This window comes from Dunckerocampus dactyliophorus, chromosome 19 (genome assembly GCF_027744805.1).
Source record: "Dunckerocampus dactyliophorus isolate RoL2022-P2 chromosome 19, RoL_Ddac_1.1, whole genome shotgun sequence".
NCBI lineage: Eukaryota > Metazoa > Chordata > Actinopteri > Syngnathiformes > Syngnathidae > Dunckerocampus > Dunckerocampus dactyliophorus.
The window spans coordinates 8,627,004-8,647,430 of NC_072837.1; the positions used below are offsets into that span (position 1 = coordinate 8,627,004).

Below are 20,427 nucleotides of genomic sequence, written 5' to 3' on the forward strand. Positions count from 1 at the left end.
TGAAAATATGACTATTTTCATTATTTCATTATTATTAAACAAAGGTTGCTGGTCAACCTTTGTTTGACCAGCATCCTACAAATTGGATTGTGTCCGACTTCAGAGGTTCCATTGTGGGATTATATGTGACCAGTGGAATTGTTCTCAGCTAGGTAAGATTACAAGACTGAATGCATTTGCATGCATTACACATAATGTGACCTCTGCTTTTACACCATCACAGTTCACAGAGGAAGCACATCATTAGTGACACAACGAAGCAGAGTCGGCACCTTTCTAGCATCTGGTGAGCAATCAGGTGGATTGAGTGCCTTGCCCAAGGGCAACACTTGTGAATGTGGGCTGCTAGGGGATGAATCAAACCTGGGGCTATTCAGTCTCGGGCCACAATACAGACAGAAGCTTAAAAGATCATTTTGTTTGTTTTCTGTAAGCAGAAGCTATGGGTCATCTTGGACACAAGTTGGCTAGTTTAAAAAGTACATTTTGAGATTGATGAAAGAAAATGCAATCCACTCACTATTCAAATACTGTATGTCAGATGTTTACAAAGCAATGCAGTGGATTCACGATAATACAGGTAATGTGTACAGTTTACAAGCCCACAAGCTTTTTTTGGCAAGCTTTGACATTTTGTTCTTTGTTCAGCAGTCCTTGAACGCACCATAGTTGCTGTGAGATGCAAAAGTGAAACATATCTACCATATCTCCGGCCTCAAAACCTTCAGTAAGGTGAACACACGTTAATATGTGATCGTAAATTGTTACTGGAAACACAGGCAAGTAGTGTGGGTTATGTGAACTCGGCTTGGAGAACCACCTTCTGAGACAGCTACCTGGGATGACCCAGCGGCCTGTAGACCAGGGGAGCGTTGTACTACTGCTAACCGTTTTAGACTGAGGTGGAGGCAGCCCCACAACTGGTTGTCGCGCTAGCCCGTGACTGATTGATTTGTTCTATCAGTGATCATTATCACTCATAGGTGGTGACTGCCTATACATTTAAATTTGTTTACTAAGTGTGTGACGCATATTTAGGGCTTAAAACTGGATTGTGTCGCGAGTGAACAATGGCAATTGCAGAGACAAGGGCAGGGTTCTTTGATTGCACGGTGACTTTTATTGCAAATGTTGATCGGAGGAGAATGTCAACATGAAGGTATAGCAGGAGGGTTTCAACGGAGGGAGTGTGCCGGGTGTCAAAAAGGGACATTTCGTTGGAATGTAACCGCTGCAAAAAGTGGGGATCCACGGTACACACAAATGTGAGCACACTAGAAATTTGCATCTCCAGTAGACACGCATTTTGGCAAATATACAATATAGCACACTCATAAAACCAGCAGGGGAACAAGCATGTTGCACAGCTACACGCTCACATGCAGAAAGCGCACACTCACACACATCAGAGAGCAGGGATTAAGTCCAGATATGTTCTGGCTGGCCCCTGCGTGGTGCGATCACTCTCTAATCCAAGGTGATCATCTGCCGATCTGTCCCCTCACTCTGCGTGATTGACGGACAGCTGTCACCCATGGCAACCTACTGTGCCGTGACAACTGTCAGCTCGCTACAGCTCCAGCCGCCACATCACCATGGCAACAAACGGAAACAACACGGCACCGCTCTCGGAATGCGGCTTCTTCCGCCTCTGTCTGCGTTGTTCGTCCGACCTCGTCTCTCGCTTTCAATTTTCTAACCGCGCTGATGGCTCTTCTTAACAGTGTTGATAGGCTGTAGCGGAAGGACGCAGCTAAATATAGAATTGTCATGTATAGCCGTGTAGCCTATAGTCGCGCCGCCGCTCCAGCTGGCTCTCCCCTCGGCGGAGGGAAACGCCAGCGAGCTGGATGCCTTTGATCATCCCTTTGCTCTATCTTCTCACACTTTCCGACAGCAACACGCTCATTCAACAAGCTGTACCTGTCTGATGAGGTGCGTTGTTGCGCCAATATTGACGTTGAGTGTAATGAATTCAAATTGCCCCAGCGACTATGAACGTGAAAACTGGAAACAGTGGAAAGGATGGGCAAGGACTTTTCAAGATGCACGCGTGTGTGCGTGAGACCGTGCCTTTCTTTGTTAGTGTTTTTACATCTGACAGGCCTGTCATCGTGTGTCCCGTGCTTCAGTCGGAGAAGAAGCAAGGGCATCTCAGTGACATTGATCCTGGGAGCCGTCCAGTGGAATGCAGAGACAGATCTGATGCTCTGGTTTTCTCCATCTCCTTTTCCTCCTCCTTGTTATGTTGCCATAGCGGCAAGGGGGCCATGAAACATTACGGCTGACAGTAAAGTCATCTCATTTTACTGTTGCTATGACAACAAACTCCTCACTGTTGGTTGGGGCCAGTGCGAGCTGCCGCCCAAGCCACGTGCCTCAGCGAGCGTGTGTGTCTGTGCATGTGCGCATATATGTGTGTGTGTGTGTGTGCCATCATGTCTCCCGTGGGTTCTCATAAAGCTTAACACACTTGCTCAGCTCTAAACAAACTTTCATGCAACTCCAACAGCAGCCCCCTCAAGACCAACTGCTAAAGGACAAAGGCAGATATCGCTCAAGTTCAGACTAAATGATGCCTGCGCAGTGTGTGTGTGTGTGTGTGTGTGTGTGTGTGTGTGTGTGTGTGTGCGTGCGTGTGTAATCATCCTCACATTTGTTTGACAGATGGGACTGTGCCATTCTCTCTGTTTTCTTCATTCTCTAGATCTCTTTTGTGTTTGCATGCCTTGTTTTGATTTGTGTTCATCTCTGTTTGGCATGTCCGCATTTGGCTTAGTATGTGTGTGTTTTTTTTCCCCACACGTTGGTGTGTATGCACAGGACCCCAAGTACGCTTGCCGATTATCTCCCTAAGTATTGCACCGTATTGAGTCCTGTGCATACCAATGTGGTATAGAAGGTCTAATCTGCGAGGTTTGTGAGCCCAGCACCACCCTAACTCTGTTTGCACTTTCTAACCTGATAACACACACCTCTAAAGACACGATTCAATTACAATAAATGGCTTGCTCTTTTTGAGACTACATTGAAGAACAGTTGGTGGGGCGGATTATTCCACTACTGCCATGAATACGGATTCCAAAAGACTGGTAAGAGACACCACTGACAAATTAGAAAAGCCCTCATTGAAGTGCCTCGCTTGACTGGAAAACAAATACATGTCCAATTTGGTGCAAAGGATCATGACAGACACACATTGCCAACAGTATATGTTCTATTATATTGAAGATGTTCTGAAATTGCATGCTGCAGCATTTTGAGGCATAATATTGCCTGTCTCAGGTCATTGTGTAAAATGTTGAATCGAATATATATATATATATATTTTATTTTGAAGATATGAAGTATTCCAACCAAACCGTGCCTTAAAGGCAATTCCATGGCGATTTATAACATATTGTTACAATATGGGTCGTGGGAAGTGTCTCTGGCGTCATGAGTGTGATAGGTTGTGGTGTTGTAGTCTCCTATGTATTGCTTTGTTGATTGGGTAACCCAGGTTTTATGATTAACCATTTGAAATGAGATGTGATGAAAGTGTAGATTCTTAAATTCAGAGAGTTCCCAAAAATATTTACTACTTAGGAATTACAGCCATCAAAACATTATGCTCTACTGGTTTGAGGTCGGGCCACTGAAAACGATTTAATTTCTTTGCCATACGGAAAGTGAACAACCTGGCCTCATCTAGGGGTGTCCCGCTCTGATACTGATATCGGAAATTGGTCCGATATAGGCCTAAAAATATCAGATATCAGCACTCTGATCGATGCAAGAAGCCCATTCCGGGCTCCGCTCCAGCATTTCCATCAAGCAGCTCCCAGATAGAGCCCATGTACGTAATCACAACAACAGCCTATGCTAACAAAGCAGGAGCGACATTGAAGTGCACTAGTCCTCCGCGGTAGCACAGAATCGGGGAAGTTGAACACGACCAACCCCATCGCGCATCCGAATCAAGGGAATTTTGTCAAATGTATATCCCTGCTTTGTAGTATAAAACAAAAAATAGTTTTAGGCTGTGTTCACACTTGTCGAGACCAAAAATTAAGAAAAGACACTTTCACACTTTGGTGCGGTTCACTTAGTGTTCACACTGGTATTTTTTGTAATGGAACCGGAAGCTGTGCAGTAAAGAACATATAAGGACTTAAGTGGGCAAATGGCGTCTGCTGGGTTGAATACATGGGTTATTTTCACATTTTGCAATATTAAACAATATTAACCAATATATACTTAAAATGTCTCTTAAAGACAAACGTTTTATCTTCTTTCCATATTTGTCATTTCTTCATGCTGGTGCATGTCTTTGCGAGCAGACCGAGATCCATCACCCCATCAGTCTCTGCCCGCTTGTTTGGTGCACACCAGGATTCAGATGATCGCGTTCACACTTGACCAAATGAACACAGAGTTTGTTTTAACTGAACCAAACAGAACAAGTGTGAACGCACACTTACTCAATTACAAACTCTAAATTGCTGCTTGGTTTAAGTCACACAGTATAAAGCATAAAATTGATTTTTTTCAAATAGCTAACTGGAACAAATTGCAATTACCCACGTACAGATTTTTCATCAACAATCTTTTCAACCATTAAATCTTAATGATATGAGGGCTAGCTTTTAGACATGGCCAAAAAAGTAAACAGAAAATGTGCTGTGTGCTCTCTGCATCCTTGTTAGTGTCAGAGTGTACACAAAGGGGGAAAGGTTAACAAACTCCTCTGAGGTTTGAGATGATGTTGACTAAATTCCCTTCTCTAATTGACGGTGTAATCATCTTACAATGCGTTCGTGTTCTCGCCAATACGAGACTAAATCGCATGTTACATTTACGTAATCCTCGGAAGATCTTCATTCCCTGCTGGCCGTGGCTTCGGTCTAACTTGTGAATGTTTTGCATGCCGACGCCAGGAGAAACTTTTCTGTAATATACTTCATATCATGGATATGGATATGGAGTCTGCTCCCTGCCTGCTGCTACAAGTATATTCACGGAACCAACTTCCTGACAAATCCCCCTGGTTATCAAGTTACACCCCCCCACCCCCCACCTACCCGCCAATATCACATCAGTGAAAGAATATTAAAATAAAACCAATATAGGCTTATGACATGCTGTCAGCACTGCGTTTATGCTCTACTCGGGGCCCTCAGCGGACTGAAACAACTATTACAACTTTGTCAGTTTGATCCCCGCTCATGACATATGTTGCATGTCACATCCTCCCGCTCCTCACTTAACTGTCAGTCTTCACGACACAGCCAAATAAAGCCGGTGCTAAAATAACCCTCCCGCCCTACAATGATGTAGTAATGCTAGTATAGGAGATAGCAGAAAAGACTGGTATTCCTTTGCAAAAGGGTTAGCTGAACCTTGCGGCTCACTCTGGCCACAGTGATAAAGCAGCGTCAGATGCACCGAGGCAAAACTAATCTGGACTTTTTGATGACAAAAGACGACCTTTATCACTCCTGCACATAGTCAGGATGGATGGAATGGGAGAGGCAGAGCGATCAGAAGGAGAAAATTGAAAAATTTCGGAGTCTGGAATATAATAACTTCTGCTACATATGTCAACAAGGAAAGAAACCTTGTTATGGTCTCCATTTTCATCCCCCGGACTGTCACCCCACCATCACATTTCCTGTTTCCACTGGGCTTTAGCAAGACCAATCTCATCCTGTAAGGTCTGTTTGTGTCTTCCTTCATGTCAGCCATGGTAGCGCAGAGTTATGGAATAGAGGTCAGGTGGTCACGGTGTCTCTGGGGACCGCTGCTAACCTCTCGATCCGGGCCGCTGCTCTTTGCTGCCTGGCAACCACCACTGTCCCAAATGTACACACAAAAGAGACACGAAAACGCACACTTGCATTCTGAGGCTTGTCTTTTTTTAACTGCTGGTTTGGTCTGAGCGAAGGACAGAAATACACTTGAGTGCAAATGTACTGGTCCTAACAGACAGAGAGAGCAACATATCTTCACTACCATAATCAAACATCCACCAGTGCTGGAAGACAGTCTAATATGACGTTGTACTGACCAGACGGTAAATCAATTTCACAGCACTTTCCTGATTTTATACACAAACAGTTATGGCAGCTCCTGTTCATCAAATGTTTTTTTCTGCTGTTTGATAAAATATTTCTGCTTCACAATTTGATTTCTCACTTCAGTGTTAAACTCCATATTCTTAATCTTGTATTAAAAGGTACATTCAGGTATGATTCTATCCTGCCATGCCAATTATCCTCACTACGGTCGTGGGTATGCTGGAGCCTATCCCAGCTGACTTTGGGCGAGAGGCGGGGTACACCCTGGACTGGTCTCCAGCCAATTGCAGGGCACATATAGACCAACAACCATTCACACTCACATTCATACCTATGGACAATTTAGAATCGCCAGTTAACCTAACATGCATGTTTTTGGAATGTGGGAGGAAACCGGAGTACCCGAAGAAAACCCACGCACGCACGGGGAGAACATGCAAACTCCACACAGAAATGCCCAACAGAGATTCGAACCCAGATCTTCCCGATCTCCTGACTGTGTGGCCAACATGCTCACCACTAGGACAACGTGCAGCCCAGGTATGATTCCATGCAAGTAAATATATCATAATGTCTCAATGTTATGCTAGTGTATAATTATTAGGGATAGGCATTTGACAAATTCCCTTGATTGATAAAATGATTTGTTTGTGTTTTAATCTGCCTGTGAATATTCTCATTCATCCAGGTCATTGATTCAACGCCCTGAGAATAAAATCTCCAAATGGGCTGCTCAGAATGTCCTCTCATCTGAGTAGGCTTCACTTCATGCTCAAAGACCAGTTGCGATCGAGTCACGATTTTTCAATACCATTTTTAGTGGCATGGTAGAACACCCAAACAAGAAAAGTTTCACAGTTTTGTGGTGCAAAACGACAGTCATTATAATTCAATGGAGTGGGGCCTCTGCCAGCCAATGACAGTCTGAGTGGAGTCACCTATGTTAGCATTCCTTGCATTCGTAACAATGTTCCTGGACAAACCATACCCACAGACTAGAGCTGCCCTGTCTGGTCTTTGAGCATGAAGACTGATGAAGCCTGCTCGGAGGAGAGGAGAAACGTCTTCTAAAACACACAGTCCTATTCCGATTCATTGAAGATTTTGTAACACCATTTTTAATAAGACGCTAGAATTGGAGCTGTTTTGCAATGCCAGTATTGTATTGCCAAAGTGGAGGTCTGCATGGATTCCCATAGGTGACGTCATGTTCTTCTTTTCCTGACTGCAGCCAAGTAGCAGACTCCATTTTGCCTCAGTTGCATCGTGACGTAATTAAACCACAATCAATTTCACGCCGTCAACATACTGTATTTCTTAACAATCAATTAATCAATGATTATGCCTATTCTTAATAAATGACTGAGTCCCTCTATCTGTATGGTGATTAATCCTGTTCATTAAAAGTTGAACATTTCGCAGCTTTTCGCTTTTCAGATTGGGATGATGACAAATGAGATGATAACAGCATTTGTTATAATTTTGGACATTTGGAAACCCGGCGTAACTATTTTGAAAAATGTGCTATGTACAGATGTTTAGTATTCAACTGTTAAAGATTAGTTGGAATTAGTTCAGACATAATTAAGACATTAAAAAGATGATGAAACTAATTATGCACAAACTGCATCTGTAGCAGTCTCGCAGGACAAGAAATTCAGCAGCAAATGACCTCATCCCCTCTACAAGAAATGCGTAAGCATGTTTAACATTGATACTCTTCATGTGGTGGACAAACGAGTGAATGAAGACATAAAATACAGTCTATTTAAAGGAATTTTACTGAAAACTGACCACTGATGCAAGAACACTTAATTCAACTACCTTGAAGGCATATACCTCAGACACATGTGATGTACAATGGAACAGAATCAAATACTGCCGGTGAATAATTCAAGACGACACAGGCAGACACAGACAGCCTCTGTGTTCCAAAGTAGGCTAACCAGCAAAGCAAACAGACATTTGCGTCGGGCAAACACAGAATAAGCTCGGTGTGATTCATCGGCATCCGGCAGTCATCATGTTACGCTCACCCTCGCTCGCTGAGGATGAAGACCGACCAGAGTCAGACGCACACAAATTGTGCGTTCTGAAAGTGGACACTTGAAGGTGACTGGTGTGACTGTGCAGGGTTTGTGTTTGTTTTTGTGCGGCAAGGACACAGCTCTCGAGTCAAGCTTAAAAAAAAGCCCAGGCGAATCCAGCGGCAATTACGCGGCACGTCGCTGTTACAAACACATGCTCACTCATCCAGTCACGTCTTCTCTCAATCACGGAGCTAAAGCCGGCTGAAATCAGCGAGTTCTCCTGGTGGCACATTGGAGAAAGGTATCATTAGCGGTTGTACAAACAGTGGTGTCATATTTTGATTATTTCAAATGTTTTTTTGAAATGATTTAGCAAAGAGTAATTAAAAAAAATCTCATTTAAACTTTACACTGAAATGACAAATTCAGTTTGTTTAAGCAAATTAACCTCAGTGTTCTAAGCTAAATTATGCACTCTGCTTGGTGGTGCGGTGGTTAATGAGCTGTCAACAAGACAGCAACCTCTTTTACACAGCTTTACTGCTTTGTTTATTTACACTGAACTTATTAATGGCAGCAAAATGACACCACACACGTGTGAAAATGTGTGCCGGTCGCATCTGTGTTTTCATCGACCCGCTCCAAGGTAGTGGAATGTTCACAGACGATGATCCTTCGCTGTTATGATGAGTCTTTGTCTTTTTAACTCTAAGAGCAGTGGCGGCTTAATATACCTGATGGCACCTGATCCAATTGTAATTTAAGACAACGCTTCTGAAATAGGGGCGCAGGGATGACTTTTATGTATTTCTGCATTGTTTGCAAGCATGGTAGAGCTGCAACTAACAATTATTTTCTTAGTTTATCTGAGGCTTGTCGATTATTTGAGTAACTGAAGTGGAGGACCGAAGTGTTGCAGGCATGAGTCCCCATGTAAACAAAAAGGCATTGAAGGAACTAGTGTATCTTCCACTGCCCCTGCACAGTACAGCTATGGGGTACCATATTTTGATGACTGAAAACCAGGACACTCGGCCCGACAAAGAGATACTCAAATGATCCTCAAAGTTTACAGAAAAAGGTCTGAGAATTTCAATTAGGGCTGCAACAAATGATTCTTTTCTTAGTTAATTAAACTGAAGCTTGTTGTTTCGATTATTCGAGTAATCAGTTTGGCACTCGTCCTAAATCAATATGAACCAAACCCAACAGTAAATAACTGAGAACCACTAATTTAACATAATGCATCTTATGTATTTTGGCTACAAATAATTTTGTCCTAGTGAATTGCATGAGCATTCATTACATGCATGGTTGCCAGGCAACCAGCCAAGGAACTGGGCGGACAGATAAGCTGCTGTTTGTCAAGGAATACTTACATCATGTAACCTCCCCTTAAACTTCAGATTACCATGTTTAAAATTAATTTCAGGGTATGGAATATGCACATAAAAAAGTTCACTGATTTGTAAGCTTAAGCCTTGGGAAAACTTTTCTCATCTTTGAAATTTTATGCTAAGCAAGGCCGAAGGCTTCACTGCACGAGTGCCACAGACCTGGGAGTGGTACTGTACCAATATGCTTATTAACCAACTAGTAGAAGCAGGTATCTTGTAAAAAAAAAAAAAAATGAGGCGTGCAAAGGAAAAGCAAGTGAGGAATGTACTCAACCTGGCATGCCAGATGTTTTGTTAGACAAGAGATGGTTTCACCAATCCACCTGGGAAAGTGCCGACAGGAATGGTTTGGAAAGGGATAGTGGAGGCTTGGAGATCAACTATTATTACGCCAGCACAGCAAAGTCAGAATGAAGTACAGGACCACCAGCGAATGGGGAAAAACCGCTGGTATTTGATACGCCCATAAAAATGTCTATATTTGACCACATGGCTCGCACCCTCCAAACCCTCCTGTTAGCTTGACGTTGATATTCATTTATTTGCAATAAGAGTGACTAATACTAATAAATAGTATTTATTAGTTTCAGCACCCTGAAGAACAGAAACGGCTGCATACAGTGTAATACGTGAATCTTGCTCATTTTTGTGGAGGTTGCCATTGTTTACAAGCTTTCTTCTCCGCTATCCTCTCAAAGGATGCTGATTGGTTCAGTCCGTTTTCAACCGTCCACAAGCTTGAAAAGATGGATTTGCGGGATTATATTTTTCTGTTTTCATGAATCCTGCTGCCTAATACTTCGGATTCAACAATGAAAACACACACGTGCTATCTTGGACACCTATGCAAACCCCTCCCTTCTGTGTTCAGCCCTTCCCTCTTCCCTCTCAAGGCATTTTCTCCCTGACAGTGAGCCGGTCCCTGTTGGCAGTCTGCGCTCCTTTACAATATTGAGGGAAAGGTGAGTGAGACTGAACGAGAGACTAAGAAAGACTGCTAGAAACACTATAACATATCAAAGCACACAGTGCACAGCCAAGAGAGCTTTGATAGCAGCCAGGGAGGGGTGCAGGTCAGGAAAAAAAAACGCCTGGAGAAAGGCATGGTGAACTGTATGAAGACGTGACCATGATCAGGATCCCCACACTGAGGTAGAGAGCGTAGTTCAACTGGATGTCCTGCAGCTGCTCCAAAAAATTTATTTTCAAATAAATAAGCAGGACTGTGTGTCCCTGTGACTGTTTGTGTCCCTCTTTTCTTTTTCCCCTCTGGCTTCTTGACTTATCTTGAACAAACAGCAGCACAGGCTCTCAGCCACTGGCCGACAGTTTGTCACACACCAAAAAAAAACAACAACAAAAAAAACAAACAACAAAAAAAACCCCACATGGCAGCAGCCACTCGAAGAGCCTGCCCACTTCCACAAGCCTGAACTAACCTGCTCTGCTCTTTGAGCTTTTGGCAAATTTTGCGGACACTGTAGATTGGAGTCCAGGGCTCCAGACTGCGACTAAACGGGCGCATTTTTAAATATGAGACATCGTGAGTAAATGTTTCATCTGCACGCGCATATGCAACCAGGTAAGTACACCTGTTGACAAGGGACGCACATTGTCCCTTACTACTGTGAGAATGAAAAATAGTCTGTAAAATGTGGAGTCAATTGACGACAGCTTGTCACACCTCTAAGCCTGTCGATGCCAGCGTGTGTGATTGCTCATGTTTCACGTTTCTACCACCTTTGTTTACACATTTTGCCTGGCTCTACTGTCTTCAGCCTATGGTCCAAGTTCGGAGCTCGTTTTTGTCCCACAGTGGCTATCACATTTATGGGGTACGTGCTAACGTATTTTTCTCAAGTGTCACTTAACAACCTTGCTCTCTCCACTCTGATTTTGAGTAGTTCACCAAAGAATGTTTACTTCAACTTTTAGTATTTTCATAAATCTTCAATTCAGACATGATGCCTGTATTTATTGACAAATGAGAACAAACTAGCAAAAAGAAAACGAGCACACTGTTTGAGTGGAGATGTGTTTTGTAAATAAAGCACAACTGAAATGTTGGCATTCACATAAAACAAGCAGCTCACCTCTCCTTTCTTTTTGTCAAAGTAACTTTAAAAGTGCTGGAGGGTGGATACACCTGGACACTCAATTTATACTCTTTTATACTGTCCTGTTTGAGCAGGACAGATTTCTATGAGGTATATTTAAATCATTATGTTATTGTATTAATTGTGGTATTTTTAAACAAAGAAAAAGTTTTGATCAATTAATTCATGTATTAGTATTAAAAGAGGCAGGTTGGTTGGCCCTGCCAACGAGGGCTCCCTTTAATATTTTTGCAGAAGTTGGCAACCATACCAGTTCATTTGACAATTTAATTTTATTATTATAGAATATTTTTTGTTGCTGACAAACGTGCTCCACACTTCAGCCCAGTAGTTGACAGTAACACGCGAACGAGCTAGTTTGCCAACCCACATTAACTCCTAAAGGAAAAAAGGAGACAAATATCAAACAAAAAGAAAACAGGCCGATGTGTGTGAAAAGAGGGCGGTATTGGAGTTAATAGTATTTAGCAGTAATACAGTGATTTTGGTGCATGTGTGCCCCTAAATGTTCCGCTTGCGCTCTTAAAATTTAAAGTGAGGGGCCACTGTGCTCTGAGTAAAAAAAAAAAGTTAGTCTGAATCCTGGAATGAAAGTTTTAGTCCATTCTATTTCAGACAAAAGACCTGGGATTCAGATGGGATCTTTGGTGGACAAACAGTGAGATGCTAGAGGTCCAGACAACTGAAAATGTATTTAAAAAAAGAAGTAAGCAATCATCCTTAGCCTAACTTTGCCTTGTGTTCATCACTTTGACCTCAAGCACGGGATGTCATGGTTGCGTTCAATCCCTAATCATTTGGAAATAAAAATGCTGTAATTTGGTCCCAAAAATATTATTGGTTTGTGAAATTGGGTTGGCTCTATTTGGTCATCTCTCAAGGTCAACACATTCTATTCTTGAGCAAGGTACTGTACGCAAGTTGGAGGTAAAAAAAAAATATTGGAGGGAATCTATTGCATATTCTTTGGTCAGTGTTTCCCATACACTCATTCACATTTGGCGTTGCCTGTTCAGCCGAAAACACATTACAACGCACTATAACGCACCTGGGGCCTCATCTATAAAAATGTGCGTGGAAATCTGAAGCAGAAACCCAAAATGTGCGTACGAACGAAAATATTCGGACCTATAAAAAGTGGCATACGCACACGTTCACGACATTTGTGGTTCATAGATTCCACCTTGGGTAGAAGTGTGCGTACGCAACCCCACCTCAAGTTACGTCCTTTTCACGCCTCCACTCCATAGAAGGTGAATGCAAAGTGACTCATGAACGTGGCGACCATATTTAAAGAGCCTTGGCTGCATTGCAATCACGACTGGTGGGAAGACGACGAGGATGAAGAAGCGGCCTTTCACGGAAACGGGGAGGTGGAAACAGTGGAAAAAGTGTCACATTTGGGAGACACAGCAGTGGCATGACAAATAAAACAACGACTGAGTGACAGCACGTCCGCTGTGAATGGAGCAGGGCCAACCGTGGCAAAACTAAAAAAAGAATATAGTCCGATATGAAGGCACACGTTCCCATTTTTAGTGAGCATGTTTCTACATTTTTCCCAGTTGATACATTTTCGATGAATATAATCTCAGGAAAATCTGTTTAATTGAAAGGTGGGCGCAAAAACTCAAAGACTCTGGGGTGAAGTTATGTCGAAAATCCATTGCTGTAATTCCAGATGGATATTTTAAAAATATTGAACGTAGTAATGACATTAACAGCATCAAAATATTAGCTATATGATCATTATTTTATGAGGAACTAAAACCCCATCAATTGTGGAAAAGGAAAGAGTAAATTTACACAAACTATCTACATCAATGTGGGCCGTGCATGCTATACAATGTTGCTATTGATGACATACTTGGCATATGCAACGAAAATCAATCCAAAGACAGGAGACAAACGGAGCACTGAGGACATGTTAGCTCTGTGTCTTGTAAAATTCAACCCTACAGAATTATTTGATTGACAACGTGACGTCTGTTATACCAGTAATTAATACTAATCAAACACATACTGTCATCATGATTATACAATAAAATGATGAAATATTCAAGCGCTGCTTTGTATTTTTCATGTATCTTTTAGTCCAGATACTACTGTCATGCGTAATGGTGCATGTTTATCAGAAATGACAAATGATATCCATCAGTGTCACGTAAAATAACAACACTTTCCACAAATGTTTTTAAGTCAATAACAGCGTGATGTTTTCATGCAAGGATGAATAATTCTTCATTGGCTTCCATTGTATCTTTATTTCCAACATATGATTTCACTTCACCACTTAAGATGTGCGTCGCGTTTTTAACTGTCTCCCCAAAAAGTGCGTACGCGAGCTACAAAAGGTACCATACTGGTGCGCACATTCTCACGTAAGGTTATGTTTTTATAGAGCACATACGACCTACGCACATTTTCGGCCCTGTTTTGACGAGTTATAGATGAGGACCCAGGTCAGAAAAAAAGAAGACGTGGCAGGAAGGATCTTAACCACTTTGTGGCTATACAGTATTTAGCAAGTAATCAGACCCCTAACAATAATCTTTTTATAAAAATGCAACAAATTTAGTAAATAAAATTTTGGTGGCTCTGACATGAAAGCACGTATCGCTCTTCTGAACAAGCACCGAGTGCTGCTGTGGCACCCACCCCATCTAAAAGCACTCACAGGGGGCTCCGTCTTGTTTGTGACATTAAAAAAAGCAATAAAAGGAAGTGACAGACAAAAGTTCATTTGTACTTCTAAACATATTTGTCTTGTGTTTCATGTTTTTTTTAAATCACTTTCGTGCAAATGTGTTGTGGCCAATTATGCAAACTTGACGATTACGTCATTGCGTCATCACGTCATCCCCCCAGCAATTACTGTACTCAAACAGTTAGACCACTCCATACATGAATATTTTGGCCACTATTAGGCCTGCCTTTCCAATTGCTGTGGATATCAATGGTTTAATCCACTGAAACTTTGGTGAACCAGTGGCTAAAGTTTCAGTTCTTCAGTCATTCCCTGACTTATGTGGTTTCAAGCGAAATGTTGTACGATGCTGGGAATACACCCAAAAACTACAGTACAGTACGTAGTATACACATGGAATTTGTACAGGATAATAAAAATGGTCTTCCTTTAAAACTTAAAGCAGTGTTTATTTCCAAGCATGGGTGATGTTTTCCTTAAGTAAGATAAAATGGTTGCCATCAAAATGCTTGTACTTTATTAAGTTAATGTTTATTATTCCCATGGCACCACTTTTTGTCCAAGCAACTGCATCACTGAGCTGCATTAATGTCCATAAGTATGTCTCTCATCAGTGTCACCATCTTTGTGTCCGGCATTAGCACACGCTATTTTCTTACAACTGTAAAAAACAGAGTAGATGGTAAATTATTGTTTACAGTCTGAGAATGCGTTTTTATTATCTACCCCTGAGATCAGTGCTGAATTAGGCAAAAGTGCCTTTATGTGCCCTCCTCCCTCTTCATGGAGCCAGCTGTAAAATTATTTAAAGCTGAAAGCTCTCACGGTAAGTTTACACGGTTAATGAAGGCGCTTGTGGCAGGCTCAATAAGGAGCTGTCTTTCTTTTGTTTAGTCAAGATTTAAATAGGTTTGGCAATGAGCCTGCTTTTTGAAGTTTAAGTATTGCCTATTGGAGTGCTTAATAAGCAGTTTCTTGGCTATAGGACATTCATCAGGTTTTGATATTGTGTTTTGTGTTAAAGACATCCATGTTTGTCAATAAGCTTTATGTTAGCTAGCGTCCTTTTCACATTTTCCTTTAAGGAGTTGCCCCGTTTAACTAAAAGTTTGACTTGAGTCCACGGAATGATACGTGGTTAAACGGACTGGTTTATTCTCATTTGAATTTGCCAAATTAATGAGCCATGCAGGATGCCGTAGAATTGTGTAAATTAAGTATCGCAAGATTTGGTGCTGGTTGTGCGATGTGGCTTAATAAACAAGTAATGTTGGGAGTAGTCCGTCCACATCCGTATTAAAACTAAACAGATCGATTAGTGCCGATTTCCTTAATTTGGGGGAATCGGCCGATCCTTACATATGAAAACAGTCATATGCACCAATTTTATCTACCTCTGCAAAGGTCTGAAAGTCAGCCACTGTCCCCATTTGGTCTGCCAGAATGACAACTACCAATCAAGCTAAGGCTAAAGCTAAAGCGAGCAGGAGCAAATAGTCCGCGCTTATGAGCAGCGGGACGAGCAAAAGCTACTATGAGAAATATTATGGCATTCGTGGCATTGCACGACCACCATTTTCAGTCGCTGTACACTTTGTACACTGGGTAAGAGGCTCAAATTGTGTCTGCAGTCTAACCTGTTGTGCAAGTTTTCTTTGTTTTTAAAATGTGAAAAATAAAAGACTAAAGGAACTGATATAATTTGGCAGTTTGGAGCAATTTTCAAAACTTTCCATCTGTATTTGAAAGAACGACCCTCATGTGCAGTTTGTATGGTTTCACGGGTATTGTTCAATGTTTTTCAACAAAATAACATCGGAACATTGAAGGTGTATGCTGTCAGTTCTTAAAATAAAATCGGTTTTGGCCAGAAAATTGGAATCGGTGCACCCCTAATTAAAACCACAAGACTCAAAAGGGTAACATACACATTTGTTCCGCACAATAATGTACGACAACCGAGGTAGTTGTATATGGTAAAGGACATTCACTTGGACAGCATTTTATAGCGCTTCATGGCACTCAAAGCACTTTGGCATTGTTACCACATTTACCTTCTGATGAGACAGCATAAGGAGCAACTGGGGGGTCAGTATTTTGACTGAGGATACTTCAACATGGTCACAGGACGATGGGGGATCGAACCAGCAACCTTCAGACTGGATGGTTCTTTTGGTTGCACTGTACATTTCAATCACAGAGTATGAAAATGCTCTCTGTCTTAAATCTCACCCTTGAACTAGGATCTTCTAATCGCAAGATGCAAAGAGTGGGAATGACAAAGAACGAACATGATTGCAAGTGCAAATGACACAGGAGGACAAGAAAGAGGAAAATAGTGAGTGGGTGTAAAAGAGAGAGGGTACTTATATCCTAGGGTCATTAGCAACATTTCAAAGTCACCCCGTCTTTTAGCGTATGCTAGCTGACAGGCCCTGCCAACAGAATTAGAGATGAGGGTTGATGTTGTCGTGATTAGACGTGTAACTCAAGGCTAAGACATGGCCTGGCCATGGCTACGGTTCTTACACGTACATGGACACTGTAGTAAGGAATGAATCAGGATGAAGGGAACGTGGAGGAGATGCGATAACCCGAGCCTATGAGGTCAGCCATTGGTTCGATGGCTCCTGAACCCCTTGCAGCGTTGCTGCAACGGCTGATAAATACGACAAGCTCCCCTGGCTCGCCCTATGAGTGAATTGAATTCCCAAATTACCTGGCTTTAGATAACATACCTGGATAAATTGGCACTCTTTATAAGTCTCCAATCTCTTTGTAGATATTCATCAAAGCCTGTTCACTCCTGATGCGGAGAACACAGGAGATGGGATACAGGTGAACAACACACAATGTGGTTCATATTAAAGCCTCTGATCTTCTATCTGGAGCCGCTTTTTCTGCTCCATTCCTTTAGCCAGGGGTGATGTGTGAAAGGAGGGGGGGCTGGCATCCTCCCTGCCTCTGTATAGTGAAGCATCCTTTTAAATAGAGAAAATGATTTAGCTCGGTAGTACAGTGGAATATGATAAAGATTTGCATGAGCTATAAGGAAACAATTATACATGACCTCAAGAAGTCCCATTTGAACATTTTCACTTCCCCTTGCAGCCTTATCTCATGTTCTTGCCCGACATGCCAGCACTCAGAAGCAAAGTCTGACGTATCCATCTGCCTCGTGCCAAGTGCACGGCAGTGACAGTAGTGTTTGTTGGATAAACTGAAAAAAGGTCCATCTGTTGGCACACACACTCCCACTCGAATGTTTACCCTAAATACAGACACTGTGTTACAGTGCCTGTATTGAGACTCCTGCGGGTGCATCGGCTTCTTCCCAATGACCAAAAACACACAAGGTGGCTTAATTGTGCACATTATATTGTTTGTAGAGTGTTCAAAGTTGGCTTTTGTAATATTAACCCATGACTGACTAGTGCCCTCCCCTAGATTGTGCCTTTCAATGTCGATTTGCATATTATGTCAAATAAATTCAATTGGAGCTGGGGTTTGTTTCTGTCTATTCAGTCCTGCTGCTCATTTGTGTCTACAGCTTTTAATAACCAATCATCCAACTTTCCATGTCTTTTCTATATCACTCATCCTGTTCAGGGTCACAGATTGTGAATGGAGCATTGAGCGGGAATCAATCCGACACCAGCTGCATAAAAATCAGTTAAGTGAACCACTGCACTGCCAGCGTCAATTTAATGAATACACAAAATGGAAAAAGAATGAAAGTTTGCAAGAATAGGCAGCCTGCGTTACACAAAGACCCTGAGCAGAGCACTTTCTCTTCGGCAGTAATGTGCACATGACCTTACTTACTCTGTACGGTCATGAAACGAGGTGAATAGCCAGTACTTAGATAGAGCACCTCAATAAGCATCACAGGCTGACAAATTTTAAGTGGGAAATTGGACATAAAAGTTTAGTGTTAGTGAGGCCCGTGCCACCTGGGCGTTCTATATAAGGTATACTTTATTTCTTTCACTTTCTATATAAGCACTCTAGCCTGCATAAAGGAACAGGCTCTTTAATTAGGTAAGCAACAGCAAACACTGAACTTACTATAGTGAGCGTGTCATATGAACAGGCGGGTCACTAGACAGAACATAACCTACAACTACAACCTACTACTACTACTACTTGTACTACTACTATGGGTAAGAGGATGCGCTGTCAGGTCTAGGCAAGAGAAGTTCTGTAGAACCGTTCATGTTGTGAACTGTTATTAATAAACATTGAGAAGATTGGATCAGTTGTACTTTTCTTTGGAATTCTTGATGCAGCCCAACTTTATCCAGACTACCTCCAGTGGCCCCCCAGGGAAGTTGAGTTTGAGACCCTTGTAGTAGACACTGCAACATTTCTATGTGGAATCAGCGTCAATTCAAGGTGAAATTAAATGCACACGGTAGGAAATCACTTAGTGAAGATGAATGTGGCTCCAGTAGCAAAAGAATGACAACACGTCACCAAAAAAAAAAAAAAAAGGTAGGAGCTGAGGAAAGACTTTCTCTGAGGCAGGGCGTTCCACGTGTTTGTGGAACGACGAGGGAAATCCAGCGTTCAGTCACTGCATTGCATTCTTGCATGAAAACACATTAAGGTCAACTGAATCCTGCGTGTTTGTTTGCGTTTGCAGACACATGCTCCCCTTCTCCTTTGCTCTTTTACAGTGATTTCCTCTGCTCACCGCCTGCCTCATGCTACATTCAGGGCATGGACAATCAGAGACAGCAAGTCTGGACAAAGCTTCTGAATATTCTCCCTGTCCTCTATCTCTCTTGTCTTCCTCTCACCCGCTTTGTCTCGCACCTTAAACTCTTCTCACTTCCCCTCCTGCTCCACTTTTGCTCTCCTTCTGTTCCTTGTCTGTAGCTCTCCACAGCTCCGCCACTGCCTGTGCTCTCTGAGCTCCACTTTCATTAAGGGGCTCTCCTCTGATAGCCCTTCATATACCACTTAATCATCATAACAGCGAGAGTACTCTTTCTGCGACGATTCACCTCGAGGGGCCGGTCCTAAAGACTCTCCGCTAACTGATGTCATTATCTGTCGGATTCCTCATTGGCCCCAGCGCCGTGTAAGAACCCGCCCCAGGTGTTTGATGGAGGGCTCTGTGGGATCGTGCAGGTCGGGCAGGCGAAGGACATTCCTCATGTGGAAACCAGTGGTGGGTATGCACAAAAGGGAAGGCAAGCCGTGTTTGGTCTGCAGTCAAGAGAGACATGAATAGGACTACTGAACAAAGGGGAGGGAGGTTTGAATATTTTTCATGAATGGATCTTGAGGGAAAAGACTGTTCGCTATAGTTATGCTATTTTACGGTATATGTGTGTGTGTGTGAAGGGTGGTTGTAGATTGTGTTGCTGTGGGTTTACACATAGAGGAACCTTTCACACATGGACACACACAAACACGCACAGAACCACCATGAAATCGCAGCTGTTCTCGGTTGCTATGCGGCAGTCTCATCATCGTCCCAGAAACACACATACAAAGAAGTGAGACAGGGACGGCAACGCCAGACTCGGCAGGGGTCAAAAGGTCACAGGGCGGTCGTGACAGGGTTGCTTAGCCACAGACACAGCAGACACACAATGTCAAATGCAATCAACCTGCGTGCCCCCGATCGTATCTAAATCTAGCAATGGCGAATATGTTGATAGTTGACATCCGGTTTGCAGCTGCTCTCAAAGTTTTGCAGATACGCCCTGAATGCATCAGAGACCACAATACATACTGCGCCATTGCCAGCACTCCACTGTAAAACCAATCAGTTGGATCCAGGAGGACAAGCAGTTAGTGATATCAGCAACTGCTACGGCATTTGCAGTCGTTTTTGCAAGGTGGAGGGGGATTGTGTTTCCCTTGCCATTATAATGGGGGGGGGGGCTTGAAATTATCTAAAGTACAGTGTAGCCTTTTTCGGCATGTTATTCGGCAAACGTCACATTTACGGCAAAATTTTGCCTTGGTTTGTGTACATTTTCCAGTTAGCGCACAATAGAATATGCGTGAACTGAACTGAATTCAACACCACCTTCCTGTTTTGTTGAACCCTATGAAATCCTTTTTTTTTAATTCTGTTCTTTCAGGGGGGTTTTTTATTGC

General features: G+C 42.5%; 1 protein-coding gene across 2 annotated transcripts in view; it reads right to left on the minus strand.

Annotated features, from left to right (window-relative positions):
- LOC129171894 (forkhead box protein N3-like) overlaps positions 1 to 20,427 on the minus strand; it is a 79,084-nt gene that overhangs the window by 46,697 nt on the left and 11,960 nt on the right. The window lies entirely within an intron of this gene.